The sequence below is a fragment of the Carcharodon carcharias genome, chromosome 18 (genome assembly GCF_017639515.1).
Source record: "Carcharodon carcharias isolate sCarCar2 chromosome 18, sCarCar2.pri, whole genome shotgun sequence".
Classification (NCBI taxonomy): Eukaryota; Metazoa; Chordata; class Chondrichthyes; order Lamniformes; family Lamnidae; genus Carcharodon; species Carcharodon carcharias.
Genome location: NC_054484.1, coordinates 59566948 through 59580203, shown reverse-complemented (window position 1 = coordinate 59580203; position 13256 = coordinate 59566948).

Below are 13256 nucleotides of genomic sequence, written 5' to 3'. Positions count from 1 at the left end.
AGAAAAGCAGGTGAAAGTGGCCACAGTGATACTCATCCCAGGTGCAAAGGAAAAGGAAGGTCAAAGGGATATTGTCAAAATGTTCACAAAACTCCCCAGTTTGAATAGGGATGTAGCTGATCCGCTGTCAGAATTCAAAATTTTTAAACAGGATACAGAGCTATTGTTTCTTGATTCAGGTGTGTCTGAACCAGTCAAGCAAGCCATAAAATTTTGCCTCACAATTGGGAATGAGGGTCTACACAGGCTGAACACATTAGGATTAATAGCAGAGGAGCTAAAGGATCCCCAAATTATATGGATTGCATTGGGAGACTCGTTCAGAATCAGATTAAACTTCTGTGTTCATCGACAAGAGTTCAACTCATTTTGACAACAGCCTACAGAGTCCATAGACCACTTTGTCAGCAGACACAGAGAAAAGGCTATGTACTGTGATTTTTCAAATGCAGAGCTAGCAGACAAAAATGTTGAATCGCTGATTGCATCTACTCCACAGAAGCGTTCCAGAAAAATCTGCTAGAAAAGCCCAAAATGTATAACATCGAAGAGCTACTCAAGGATGGATGTAAGCACAAAACAATCCTCACAGGTTGACAAAGTTCAAAGTCCTAAGTACCACCCCAATTGTTGATGCATTTACTGGAACACCTAAACCTAGCAAGACATGTGGAAAGTTTGGCCTTCTGTATGCACAAAGGAAATGCCCAGCTTTCAATCAATTCTGAAAAGCATGCGGCAGAAAGGGCCATTGGCACCAACATTACACGAGAGCAAAGGCTGATGCAGCAACTAAGAGCCGTGCACTGATCCAAACAGACCGTACACAACGGTCAAGCAATAAAACTGACCATTCACTAACCATAAGAATATACAGACACACGAGGTGGCTGACAAGCCAGAAAATGATGCTATACACGGCAAGATGAAGAGCAAGCACACGTTTCACACTGTCATTCTCATGGAAAACATGAACAGCTATCCAAAGTGTGTGTCAAGATTCAAATTATCTGCCCCAGGAAAGTTAGTAACTATTCGTTATTAGACAAGTTGATAAAGGGGCAAGTGCCAACCTGCTACCTCTGCATATTCTGAAAGACATGTACCGTCAGATATGGAGGGTCATGGTGAAAACTACCACTGTGAAACTTAGTACAATGGTTCATTAATTCTACGTGCAGGATTCATAGTCCTGGAGCACAGGTGTAATCAATCCTCCTGGGTGTCACAGATGTTTTACATGTTGGAGACTAATGGCCCAGTGGTTGTATGTCTCCCAGCATGCCATGATCTTGCACTAGTCACAATCCATGAAATCAGCCAGGCCTCACACAGCCGATCAACCTCAAAACCTACTCCCATCATCTCAGTTCATGACCTAATATCAAAATATCCAGAAATTTTCCATAACATTGGCAGCTTCAAGGGAGTTGCAGCATTAGATTTGCAGGAGAATGCAAGCCTGTCAATTGAATTGGTCCAGTTTGCGCAACACAAATGCCAGCGGCTACAAGAAGAAACGACATAAGATCCCACACTACAGAAATTGTGGAAACCCATCATTGCAGGATGGCCGGACTCAATTCAGCATGTCCATGAACATCTGAGACCATTTTGGCCTTTTCGAGAAGAGTTAGGCAATTCCCAGGGACTCATCTTTAAAGCAGGCAGATCATCATACTGGAAACTTGCAAAACTGATATTATTCAACCTCAACACTCACACTAGGGCATAGGTCAGACGAGAAGGCATACAAGAGAATCTTCATGGGCCGGGTATGAGCAATGACATTGAAGTTGTCATCAAGAATTGTGAGGCCTGTCAAGAGCATATGCCAAGTCAGCACAAAGAACTAGTCAGTCTTCATGAAGTTCCTATCCATCCTTGGCCCAAAATCACATCAGACCTCTTTCATGCCCATGGTATTGACTCCATTGTCACCACTGACCACTTTAACAAGTACCCCATTATTCAACAATTGCACAATATATCAAGCACAAATCTAAGTGCTATTTTTAGCTTATTTGATGTGCCTAGAGAGATTATTACAAAGAACAGTCTGCAAATTATTGGTAAGCCATTTCAGGATATGTGTGAGAAGTGGAATATCAATCACACTACTTCTTCTCCTCATTACCGTAGATCTAATAGCCGAGCTGAATGATTGACTCACACGGCAAAATCCCTAATTATCAAATGTAGGCAGACTAAGCATGATTGACACATTGCAATGTTAGATCTGGGCATGAAAAATTTAAGTGCAAGTATTCCATCACTGGCAGAGGTTATGATTGGCAGAGCAGTGCGTACCAATTTACCTACTCTTATCCATCCACTCTTTAAGAAACTTGGGAGCAACTTTTCAAACTGTAAGAGAAGATGACCAACATGCATGATAAAAATGCAGGTACAGAATTATCAAGTTTGCAGCTGGGACTGATTACACATGTGCTCCAGGACTATGAATCCTGCACGTAGAATTAGTGAACCATTGTACTAAGTTTCACAGTGGTAGTTTTCACCATGGCCCTCCATATCTGAGGGTACATGTCTTTCAGAAGTGTGCATCCAGAATCCCACAGAAGGTACATGGCAATCAGCCAAGTTGACAAGGATTTGTTTGGAACCAAGGTTGTATGAAGTCATTACACAGGGGCCTGTATTTTCCCTTTGGCAGATGTGCAAAATCAGTGGGCCCGGGATTGATGGGAAATGAACCGCCAGCAGCAATTGACCCCCGACTGTGAGTTCACATTGGCTGGCCAATTAACAGTCAGCCAGCGTGAAACATGCGCTGAAATGCTCAGCGCTGCCAGGGTGGGGCCGGGCGATGACATCACCGTGGGCACAGGTGAGCGCTGCGAGAAAGCTCCTTGAAGGCAGCAGCTGCCTCAGGGAGCTGCACACCTGAAAATCATCAAATAAAGAATTTAAATCTGAAAACAATGTCTATGCATCATAATCAATCACCTGAAAATGCAGCTGATAAAAATACTGCCCAAAGATATTTATTTTTATATCATTTGATAACGGAAATATCATCCCGCCCTTGGATGATGCTTGATGAAAAATGCAAAGTCTGCCCAGACAATTTGCCTGTCTGCCAACTGTAAGGCTGGATGGGACATGAAAAATCGGAGACAATTGCGCCGTTAATGGGCTTAATTGCTCTCTTGTCAGCGGGTGCACTTCCAACTTTTGCGCGCATCTGTTGAGCGAAATGTGACATGAGTGCGTGATGATGTCAGGATGTTTGCCCGACCTCCTCTCACACAATTTTACGTCCAATCGGGTCGGGTGCACGCCGACCCAAGGGACATAAAATTCTGCCAATGAAGATGCAATGTTGAGGTGTAACCGAGGACAAATCAGATTCATTCCAGCTGCTCAACTACCGTGCAGTCCTCCTGCATTTGGGACAAGATCCTGGATGAAACCAGGATCCAGGAATGACAGTCCTGCAGTTCACAGTGAGCAATTAAAGAAACCTGCAGACAAGGTTACTATCACAAGATCTGGGCATACAGGAGATTATCTTTACACATTAGAGGCTCATAGATTCACTAGTCCTATACACTTATGTAATGGTAATGAAACATGAACATGTATTTTAAATAGTCATACTTCTTTGGAGAATAAGAACATAAGAATATAAGAAGTAGGAGCAGGAGTAGCCCATTCAGCCCTTCGAGCCCACTCCGCTATTCAATGAGATCATGACTGGTCTTCTATCCTCAAAATCATTTTCCTACACTATCCCTATCCCTTGATGTTTTTAAATGGGCTTTCAAACCTCTTGATTTTAGTCTTGAATGTACTGAACAATTAAGCCTCCAAAGCTCTCCGCAGCAGATAATTCCAAATATTCATCACCCTCTGATTGAAAAAAATCATGGTCATCTCAGTCCTAAATGGCCTGCCCCTTATTCTGTGACTGGGTCCTCTGGTTCTAGACCCTTCAGCTAAGGGAAACACCCTTCCTGCATCTACCCTGTTAAGCTTTGTAAGAATATTGTATGTTTGAATGAGATCACCTCTCATTCTTCTAAACTCCAGGAATAAAGGCCAAGTCTATAATCTTCCGTCATAGGATAATCCCTCCATCCCAGGAGTTAATTTAGTGAAAATTTGTTGTGCTCCATCTATGGCAAGAGTATCTTTCCTTTAACCTCACTGACCTTTTCTGTTACCTCTTAAAAAAACTCCAGCAAGTTAGTGAAACACAATTTCCCTTTAGAAATCCATATTGGCTCTTTATCAACCCATATTTTGCCATGTGACTACTAATTCTATCCTGAATATCATCTGCAAACTTGAATCCCCCATTGAAACCATTGATGCATATCGTGAATAGCTGGGGCCCAAGCACTGATCCTCGTGGTACCCCACTAGTCAACCTGAAAATGACCCATTTATTCCCAATCTCTGTTTTCTGTCTGTTAACCAGTTCTCAATCCATGCCAGTATATTTACCCCCAAGCCCATGTGCTCTAATTTTGTTTACTAGTCATTTGGGTGGGAGCTTATCAAAAGCTTTCTGAAAATCTAAAGTATCTTTGAAAAGAGAGGGAATGGTGCAATAAGCCTTTAAGTTATAGAAGCATGACATCACTAGGAAGGAAGTCTGTTATGCAATCCAGCCTTAATTTCACTTTTGCTTTTAAGCAGAGTACACACAGATAGCACTGCTGCTGATGTGTCTTCAAGCTTTCCATCTTTGTAAAAATGTTCCCATGTGCTTACTCTCAATAAATGAACCTACAACATGTTTACCCAATCCCTGATGTGTGAGTGGTGCCTTTATATCATTATAAAAACCATAGCATGGTTAAATTGATAGCACTCTCACCTCTGAGTCAGAAGGTTTTGAGCTCTAATCCCATTCCTGTATTTGAGCACAATAACCTTTGCTGATACTTGAATGCAGTACAGCCTTGGAATCAAATTGTTGTTCCTGCACTGTCACTGAGCCAAAAACCTGCAGCAACCTTCCTAACAGCACTTTGGGTGCACCTATTCAACATGGACTGCAGAGGTTCAAGAAGACAGCTTCTCAAGAGAAATTAAGGATAGGCAAGAAATGCTGGGTTTGCCAGCAATGTTCATATCCCATGAAAGAATGAAACAAAAAAGGTGCAGCACTGTCAGAGATGCTGTCTCTTAGGTGGCTGAAAAAGAGCTCATTGCTTTATTTCAAAGAACAGGGCAGTTATCCATGGTATCCTTGCAAATATTTATCCTTCAATCAACATTTCAAAAACAAATGATCTCTTCATTATCACATTGTTGTTTGTGTGAGATTGCTATGGACAAATTGGTTACTGTGTTTCCCACACTACAGCAGTGATTATGTTTCATAAGTATTTCATTATATGCAAACTACTTTGGGATGTCCTATGGTTGTGAAACATGCTTTATGCATGCAAGTCTTTCTTACTTGTTAGCTCAAGACAAACTGATATGCCTTTAAAGGATAGGAGCATGACATCGCAAGAAAGGAAATGTGTCGTGTGGTCCAGTTTTAGTTTCACCTTTGCTTTTAAGTGGAGCACACACAGACAGCTCTGCTGCTGATGTGTCTTCAAGCTTTCTACTTTTGTATAAATGTTCCCATGTGCCTACTCTCAAAAAATGAAACAGAACATATTTACTCAATATGCCGTATGAGTGGTTAGTGCCTTTATATCATTATAATACACATGACATGGTGTGCAGAAATAGCTCCTTCTAAACGACATGGTGCTCAGCCTGGCAGAAAATTGAGTACAGGTAAGACATGGTGAACAATATTAGATCATGCTACATGGCATGAGATGACCCTTGCCATTCTGGTCAGACTGCAACGAAGGTGCAAAGTTAAAGATTGTTGAGATGACAGCATGTTAACTGCACAGAAAAGATGGAAGACACAGTGCTGGGATGGTGCACAAATAAAGAGCTGGTAAGCAGACAGATCCCTAATGTTGAGATTGTAGCACATAGTCTGTCAGTCCCATGAATGGGACAGTGCATTGAGTGGATCAGCATGGGGTAGCTCAGTCAAGAAACACAAGTAACCAGGGTGTGGACCAGATCAATTGTGAGCAAGGGAGTCAAAGAAAAAGAGAAAAACAAAACTAAAAACAACCATAATAAAAATCCAGCCAGAGAAGGCTGCGCTTATAATGGGCTGAGCTTCAGAAAAGCAGGTGAAAGTGGCCACAGTGATACTCATCCCAGGTGCAAAGGAAAAGGAAGGTCAAAGGGATATTGTCAAAATGTTCACAAAACTCCCCAGTTTGAATAGGGATGTAGCTGATCCGCTGTCAGAATTCAAAATTTTTAAACAGGATACAGAGCTATTGTTTCTTGATTCAGGTGTGTCTGAACCAGTCAAGCAAGCCATAAAATTTTGCCTCACAATTGAGAATGAGGGTCTACACAGGCTGAACACATTAGGATTAACAGCAGAGGAGCTAAAGGATCTCCAAAGGATATGGATTGCATTAGAAAACTGGTTCAGAATCAGATTAAACTTCTGTGTTCATCGTCAAGAGTTCAACTCACTTTGACAACAGCCTACAAAATCCATAGACCACTTTGTCAGCAGACACAGAGAAAAGGCTATGTACTGTGATTTTTCAAATGCAGAGCTAGCAGACAAAAATGTTGAATCGCTGATTGCATCTACTCCATGGAAGCGTTCCAGAAAAATCTGCTAGAAAAGCCCAAAATGTATAACATCGAAGAGCTATTCAAGGATGGATGTAAGCACAAAACAATCCTCACAGGTTGACAAAGTTTAAAGTCCTAAGTACCACCCCAATTGTTGATGCATTTACGGGAACACCTAAACATAGCAAGATATGTGGAAAGTTTGGCTTTCTGTATGCACAAAGAAAATGCCCAGCTTTCAATCAATTCTGAAAAGCATGCGGCAGAAAGGGCCATTGGCACCAACATTGTACGAGAACAAAGGCTGATGCAGCAACTAAGAGCCGTGCAGTGATCCAAACAGAGCGTACACAATGGTCAAGCAATAAGAATGACCATTCACTAACTGTAAGAATATACAGACACACGAGGTGGCTGACAAGCCAGAAAATGATGCTATGCACAGCAAGATGAAGAGCAAGCACACGTTTCACACTGTCATTCTCATGGAAAACATAAACTGCTATCCAAAGTGTGTGTCAAGATTCAAATTATCTGCCCCAGGAAAGTTAGTAACTACTCGTTATTAGACAAGTTGATAAAGGGGCAAGTGCCAACCTGCTACCTCTGCATATTCTGAAAGACATGTACCGTCAGATATGGAGGGCCACGGTGAAAACTACCACTGTGAAACTTAGTACAATGGTTCATTAATTCTACGTGCAGGATTCATAGTCCTGGAGCACAAGTGTAATCAATCCTCCTGGGTGTCACAGATGTTTTACATGGTGGAGACTAATGGCCCGGTGTGTGTGTGTCTCCCAGCATGCCATGATCTTACACTAGTCACAATCCATGAAATCAGCCAGGCCTCACACAGCCGATCAACCTCAAAACCTATTCCCATCATCTCAGTTCATGACCTAATATCAAAATATCCAGAAATTTTCCATAACATTGGCAGCTTCAAGGGAGTTGCAGCATTAGATTTGCAGGAGAATGCAAGCCCATCAATTGAATTGGTCCAGTTTGCGCAACACAAATGCCAGCGGCTACAAGAAGAAATGACATAAGATCCCACACTACAGAAACTGTGGAAACCCATCATTGCAGGATGGCCAGACTCAATTCAGCATGTCCATGAACATCTGAGACCATTTTGGCCTTTTCGAGAAAAACTAGGCAATTCCCAGGGACTCATCTTTAAAGCAGGCAGATTATCATACTGGAAACTTGCAAAACTGATATTATTCAACTCAACACACACGTGGGAATAGGTCGAACGAGAAGGCATACAAGAGAATCAGTTCATGGGCTGGGTATGAGCAATGACATTGAAGTTGTCATCAAGAATTGTGAGGCCTGTCAAGAGCATATGCCAAGTCAGCACAAAGAACTAGTCAGTCTTCATGAAGTTCCTATCCATCCTTGGCCCAAAATCACATATGACCTCTTTCATGCCCATGGCATTGACTCCATTGTCACCATTGACCACTTTAACAAGTACCCCATTATTCAACAATTGCACAATATATCAAGCATAAGTCTAAGTGCTATTTTTAGCTTATTTGATGTGCCTAGAGAGATTATTACAAAGAACAGTCTGCAAATTATTGGTAAGCCATTTCAGGATATGTGTGAGAAGTGGAATATCAATCACGCTACTTCTTCTCCTCATTACCGTAGGTCTAACAGCTGAGCCGAATGATTGACTCACACGGCAAAATCCCTAATTATCAAATGTAGGCAGACTAAGCATGATTGACACAATACAATGTTAGATCTGAGCATGACAAATTTAAGTGCAAATATTCCATCACTGGCAGAGGTTATGATTGGCAGAGCAGTGCGTATCAATTTATCTACTCTTATCCATCCGCTCTCTAAGAAACTTGGGAGCAACTTTTCAAACTATAAGAGAAGAGGACCAACATGCATGATAAAAATGCAGGTACAGAATTATCAAGTTTACAGCTGGGTCATCAAGTTTGCATCCAGAATCCCACAGAAGGTACATGGCAATCAGCCAAGTTGACAAGGATTTGTTTGGAACCAAGGTTGTATGAAGTCATTACACAGGGGCCTGTATTTTCCCTTTGGTGGATGTGCAAAATCAGTGGGCCCGGGATTGATGGGAAATGAACCGCCAGCAGCAATTGACCCCCGACTGTGAGTTCACATTGGCTGGCCAATTAACAGTCAGCCAGCGTGAAACGTGCGCTGAAATGCTCAGCGCTGCCAGGGTGGGGCCGGGCGATGACATCACCGTGGGCACAGGTGAGCGCTGCGAGAAAGCTCCTTGAAGGCAGCAGCTGCCTCAGGGAGCTGCACACCTGAAAATCATCAAATAAAGAATTTAAATCTGAAAACAATGTCTATGCATCATAATCAATCACCTGAAAATGCAGCTGATAAAAATACTGCCCAAAGATATTTATTTTTATATCATTTGATAACGGAAATATCATCCCGCCCTTGGATGAGGCAAAGTCTGCCCAGCCGATTTGCTTGTCTGCCAACTGTAAGGCTGGATGGGACATGAAAAATCGGAAACAATTGTGCCATTAATGGGCTTAATTGCTCTCTTGTCAGCGGGTGCACTTCCAACTTTTGCGCGCATCTGTTGAGCGAAATGTGACATGAGTGCATGATGATGTCAGGACGCTTGCCCGACCTCCTCTCGCACAGTTTTACACTCAATCAGGTCGGATGCACGCCCACCCAAGGGACATAAAATTCTGCCAATGAAGATGCAATGTTGAGGTGTAACCGAGGACAAATCAGATTCATTCCAGCTGCTCAACTACCGTGCAGTCCTCCTGCACTTGGGACAAGATCCTGGATGAAACCAGGATCCAGGAATGACAGTCCTGCAGTTCACAGTGAGCAATTAAAGAAACCTGCAGACAAGGTTACTATCACAAGATCTGGGCATACAGGAGATTATCTTTACACATTAGAGGCTCATAGATTCACTAGCCCTATACACTTATGTAATGGTAATGAAACATGAACATGTATTTTAAATAATCATACTTCTTTGGAGAATAAGAATATAAGAAGTAGGAGCAGGAGTAGCTCATTCAGCCCTTCGAGCCCACTCCGCCATTCAATGAGATCATGACTGGTCTTCTATCTTCAACATCATTTTCCTACACTATGCCTATCCCTTGATGTTTTTAAATGGACTTTCAAACCATTGATTTTAGTCTTGAACGTACTGAACAATTGAGTCTCCAAAGCACTCCGCAGCAGATAATTCCAAATATTCATCACCCTCTGATTGAAAAAAATCATGGTCATCTCAGTCCTAAATGGCCTGCCCCTTATTCTGTGACTGGGTCCTCTGGCTCTAGACCCTTCAGCTAAGGGAAACACCCTTCCTGCATCTACCCTGTCAAGCTTTGTAAGAATATTGTATGTTTGAATGAGATCACCTCTCATCCTTCTAAACTCCAGGAATAAAGGCCAAGTCTATAATCTTCTGTCATAGGATAATCCCTCCATCCCAGGAGTTAATTTAGTGAACATTTGTTGTGCTCTATCTATGGCAAGAGTATCTTTCCTTTACCCTCACTGACCTTTTCCGTTACCTCTTAAAAAACCTCCAGCAAGTGAAACACAATTTCCCTTTAGAAATCCATATTGGCTCTTCCTTATCAACCCATATTTTTCCATGTGACTACTAATTCTATCCTGAATATCATCTGCAAACTTGAATCCCACATTTAAACCATTGATATATATTGTGAATAGCTGGGGCCCAAGCACTGATCCTGGTGGTACCCCACTAGTCAACCTGAAAATGACCCATTTATTCCCAATCTCTGTTTTCTGTCTGTTAACCAGTTCTGAGTCCATGCCAGTATATTACCCCCAATCCCATGTGCTCTAATTTTGTTTACTAGTCACTTGGGTGGGAGCTTATCAAAAGCTTTCTGAAAATCTAAAGTATCTTTGAAAAGAGAGGGAATGGTGCAATAAGCCTTTAAGTTATAGAAGCATGACATCACTAGGAAGGAAGTCTGTCGTGCAATCCAGCCTTAATTTCACTTTTGCTTTTAAGCAGAGTACACACAGATAGCACTGCTGCTGATGTGTCTTCAAGCTTTCCGTCTTTGTATAAATGTTCCCATGCGCTTACTCTCAATAAATGAACCTACAACATGTTTACCCTATCCTTTATGATTGATTGGTGCCTTTATATCATTATAAAAACCATAGCATGGTTAAATTGATAGCACTCTCACCTCTGAGTCAGAAGGTTTTGAGCTCTAATCCCATTCCTGTATTTGAGCACAATAACCTATGCTGATACTTGAATGCATTACAGCATTGGAATCATATTGTTGTTCCTGCACTGTCACTGAGCCAAAAACCTGCAGCAACCTTCCTAACAGCACTTTGGGTGCACCTATTCAACATGGACTGCAGCAGTTCAAGAAGACAGCTTCTCAAGAGAAATTAAGGATAGGCAAGAAATGCTGGGTTTGCCAGCAATGTTCATATCCCATGAAAGAATGAAACAAAAAAGGTGCAGCACTGTCAGAGATGCTGTCTTTTAGGCGGCTGAAAAAGAGCTCATTGCTTTATTTCAACAAACAGGGAGGTTATCCATGGTATCCTTGCAAATATTTATCCTTCAATCAACATTTCAAAAACAAATGATCTCTTCATTATCACATTGTTGTTTGTGGGAGATTGCTATGGACAAATTGGTTACTGTGTTTCCCACACTACAGCAGTGACTACATTTCATAAATATTTCATTATCTGCAAAGTGCTTTGGGATGTCCTGTGGTTGTGAAACATGCTTTATATGTGCAGGTCTTTCTTACTTGTTAAGTCAAGACAAAGCTTGTTTTGAAATAGTTATTATTTTTCTCTCAGAACTATTAAAGATCAATATGGTCCATTTCAATTGGATCCTTTATCAGAGTAGCTTTTCCAGTTAAAAAATGAAGTAAGACTTGTTGGAGAAAAACATTTTACAAGGCAAAGGCAACACCACCAACAGTCACCAAGGAAATCCATTTAAATCCATTGCTTTGTATGTCATTGAAGTAATGAAAAAACTTCCAGGTTTGATTTCTGGTCTGATGGAAGGGCACTTTCTTGAGTTTCCTAGCAGGGCATAAAATGAGGATCGTGCTAGACTCTGGTGGAGCTCTATCCTAATGGTCTTGCTTAATTATCTCAAAATTGACTTCTCGGTGACAGGAACCAAAATCCTAGGTAGTTGCTGTGGCAATGGAAGCACAGATGGTCTATAAAAGGGTTAGTGCATGGCAGTTCGCCTCAGACCCTTGGAGAGTTGTGTGGCAGTTTGCCATAAAGAAAGGTTGCAGAACTGAAATGATGAAATGCAGTTTCACTGAATCCTGGCAGCAGGCTAATCAAACTGATTGGAATAATGAGTCAAATAAACAGGGCAACAGACTGGAAGGATGAGAAAGAAAAAAACATGGCTGAACATACAAAGGTATGAAAACAGAGAGAACTGGAATGAAACAAACTCAGGAAAGGGCTGGATTGAGAAAGCCTGGGAGAGGATGTAAAATTTAGTTGAAGTACTTGTCACTGATGTAATGGCAAGAAAGCCAATACCCCCAAAGCCTCATCAATGTTGGATGAGCCATTAATTTGGTAAAATTCTTCAAAATCTAGTTCATATTTGTCAAGAACTTCCATGATTTTTGTGTAGCCTAGGCATTTATTCATATGGTACCCGAGTCAACCCAACTTAAGTGGCAATTCATGAAACTATGAAACATAGCCAAATAAAAAACAGTTGATATTGATAAGACAACTATCATATTGCTCACAACATACTACTCCCACTTACCAGACAACCCTCAGGTCTGTCCATGAGTCAGTCGACATTCAGGACTGGAGGGTGGCAAAACTTGCTGCCTTCAGAAAAGGAAACATTGATAAGCCAGGAAATTGTAGTCAGTCAATCTTACCTTAATTGTTGTTAAGTTCCAAGTTTGAGATTTTCTTTTTTGCAGTCTCTAGCCTTCATTAAAATAAATGGAGTGAAAATTCTTCGGAAGCAAGCACAGAAGCTGCAAACCCTGGCCTGGAGTCCAAAATACAGATGAATTTACAAAAATCTCAGAGAAATATTAACTGTTCAGGGCCAGTTGGCATAGATCTCTAAAACACTGTAGGATTATTTGAAGGGATAACAGGGAAGATAGATAAGTAGTTTGTGGCTTACTAGGTTTTCAAAATGCATTTGATAAGAAACCACATAAATAAATTTGTAGAAAAGATAGCATAATGTTATTAAGGGAAAAATCGCCAAATGGATTGAGAGATGGGGGTGAAAAGGGTAGGGAAAAATAACATTTGTCAGACTGGAACGCTGTTGTGTGTGCTGTCCCACTGCAATCTGTTCCTTTTTAATTCAAAAATCAGAAGAGTATTGGAGTAATATTTGTAATGTGCCTGTGCATTAATAGCTTTATGTTGGTTTTATAACACCATTCGGCAAGTAGTCTGGTAGTTTCAGCGACATGCTAAAATAAAAGTACTATAACATAAGGTGTCCAAGGTGTTAGCTAAATTCAATAGCAGGATGAGCCAAAAAGGAAAATGAATGAAGGCAAAATTGGAAA